Source organism: Rhinoderma darwinii, unplaced genomic scaffold, assembly GCF_050947455.1.
Source record: "Rhinoderma darwinii isolate aRhiDar2 unplaced genomic scaffold, aRhiDar2.hap1 Scaffold_743, whole genome shotgun sequence".
Classification (NCBI taxonomy): domain Eukaryota; kingdom Metazoa; phylum Chordata; class Amphibia; order Anura; family Rhinodermatidae; genus Rhinoderma; species Rhinoderma darwinii.
The window spans coordinates 37,501-40,000 of NW_027464305.1; the positions used below are offsets into that span (position 1 = coordinate 37,501).

Below are 2,500 nucleotides of genomic sequence, written 5' to 3' on the forward strand. Positions count from 1 at the left end.
GGTTCTTGAGGAAAACCTCTTTCAAAAGCATGGGCTCGTCCGGGATTTGAACACGGGACCTCTCGCACCCTAAGCGAGAATCATACCCCTAGACCAACGAGCCAACAGACAGCACCGATTTGAGAAAGCTTTGCCGCACCCCAAGTAATTCTTTAAAGTCCTCACATCCAAGGTAGTTTTGTGGGTATTTTACATAAGACATTTTTGTATTTTTCTCAGATATCTACTTCTAAAGTTTTTTAAAACCATGTTTCTCGAGCAACACAGCATCGTCCAGTAATTAGTACACCTCTTAAGAGTCCTACTTCTTAAGTTTTTAAACTTATCGGTTCTTGAGGAAAACCTCTTTCAAAAGCATGGGCTCGTCCGGGATTTGAACCCGGGACCTCTCGCTCCCAAAGCAAGAATCATTCCCCTAGACCAACGAGCCAACAGACAGTACCTATTTGAGAAAGCTTTGCCGCACCCCAAGTAATTCTTTAAAGTCCTCACATCCAAGGTAGTTTTGTGGGTATTTTACATAAGACATTTTTGTATTTTTCTCAGATATCTACTTCTAAAGTTTTTTAAAACCATGTTTCTCGAGCAACACAGCATCGTCCAGTAATTAGTACACCTCTTAAGAGTCCTACTTCTTAAGTTTTTAAACTTATCGGTTCTTGAGGAAAACCTCTTTCAAAAGCATGGGCTCGTCCGGGACCTCTCGCACCCTAAGCGAGAATCATACCCCTAGACCAACGAGCCAACAGACAGCACCTGTTTGAGAAAGCTTTGCCGCACCCCAAGTAATTCTTTAAAGTCCTCACATCCAAGGTAGTTTTGTGGGTATTTTACATAAGACATTTTTGTATTTTTCTCAGATATCTACTTCTAAAGTTTTTTAAAACCATGTTTCTCGAGCAACACAGCATCGTCCAGTAATTAGTACACCTCTTAAGAGTCCAGCTTAAGTTTTTAAACTTATCGGTTCTTGAGGAAAACCTCTTTCAAAAGCATGGGCTCGTCCGGGACCTCTCACACCCTAAGCGAGAATCATACCCCTAGACCAACGAGCCAACAGACAGCACCTATTTGAGAAAGCTTTGCCGCACCCCAAGTAATTCTTTAAAGTCCTCACATCCAAGGTAGTTTTGTGGGTATTTTACATAAGACATTTTTGTATTTTTCTCAGATATCTACTTCTAAAGTTTTTTAAAACCATGTTTCTCGAGCAACACAGCATCGTCCAGTAATTAGTACACCTCTTAAGAGTCCTACTTCTTAAGTTTTTAAACTTATCGGTTCTTGAGGAAAACCTCTTTCAAAAGCATGGGCTCGTCCGGGATTTGAACCATACCCCTAGACCAACGAGCCAACAGACGGCACCTGTTTGAGGAAAGCTTTGCCGCACCCCAAGTAATTCTTTAAAGTCCTCACATCCAAGGTAGTTTTGTGGGTATTTTACATAAGACATTTTTGTATTTTTCTCAGATATCTACTTCTAAAGTTTTTTAAAACCATGTTTCTCGAGCAACACAGCATCGTCCAGTAATTAGTACACCTCTTAAGAGTCCAGCTTAAGTTTTTAAACTTATCGGTTCTTGAGGAAAACCTCTTTCAAAAGCATGGGCTCGTCCGGGACCTCTCGCACCCTAAGCGAGAATCATACCCCTAGACCAACGAGCCAACAGACAGCACCTATTTGAGAAAGCTTTGCCGCACCCCAAGTAATTCTTTAAAGTCCTCACATCCAAGGTAGTTTTGTGGGTATTTTACATAAGACATTTTTGTATTTTTCTCAGATATCTACTTCTAAAGTTTTTTAAAACCATGTTTCTCGAGCAACACAGCATCGTCCAGTAATTAGTACACCTCTTAAGAGTCCAGCTTAAGTTTTTAAACTTATCGGTTCTTGAGGAAAACCTCTTTCAAAAGCATGGGCTCGTCCGGGATTTGAACCCGGGACCTCTCGCACCCAAAGCGAGAATCATTCCCCTAGACCAACGAGCCAACAGACAGCACCTATTTGAGAAAGCTTTGCCGCACCCCAAGTAATTCTTTAAAGTCCTCACATCCAAGGTAGTTTTGTGGGTATTTTACATAAGACATTTTTGTATTTTTCTCAGATATCTACTTCTAAAGTTTTTTAAAACCATGTTTCTCGAGCAACACAGCATCGTCCAGTAATTAGTACACCTCTTAAGAGTCCAGCTTAAGTTTTTAAACTTATCGGTTCTTGAGGAAAACCTCTTTCAAAAGCATGGGCTCGTCCGGGACCTCTCGCACCCTAAGCGAGAATCATACCCCTAGACCAACGAGCCAACAGACAGCACCTATTTGAGAAAGCTTTGCCGCACCCCAAGTAATTCTTTAAAGTCCTCACATCCAAGGTAGTTTTGTGGGTATTTTACATAAGACATTTTTGTATTTTTCTCAGATATCTACTTCTAAAGTTTTTTAAAACCATGTTTCTCGAGTAACACAGCATCGTCCAGTAATTAGTACACCTCTTAAGAGTCCT

General features: G+C 40.8%; 2 non-coding genes across 2 annotated transcripts; both read right to left on the reverse strand.

Annotated features, from left to right (window-relative positions):
• Window positions 1–358: 358 nt before the first annotated feature.
• TRNAP-UGG (transfer RNA proline (anticodon UGG)) lies at window positions 359–430 on the reverse strand. Its single transcript has one exon. It is a non-coding gene; the product is annotated as a tRNA-Pro (tRNA).
• A 1,487-nt stretch (window positions 431–1,917) lies between these two features.
• On the reverse strand, window positions 1,918–1,989 carry TRNAP-UGG (transfer RNA proline (anticodon UGG)). The gene has a single exon. It is a non-coding gene; the product is annotated as a tRNA-Pro (tRNA).
• Between the last annotated feature and the right edge of the window lie 511 nt (window positions 1,990–2,500).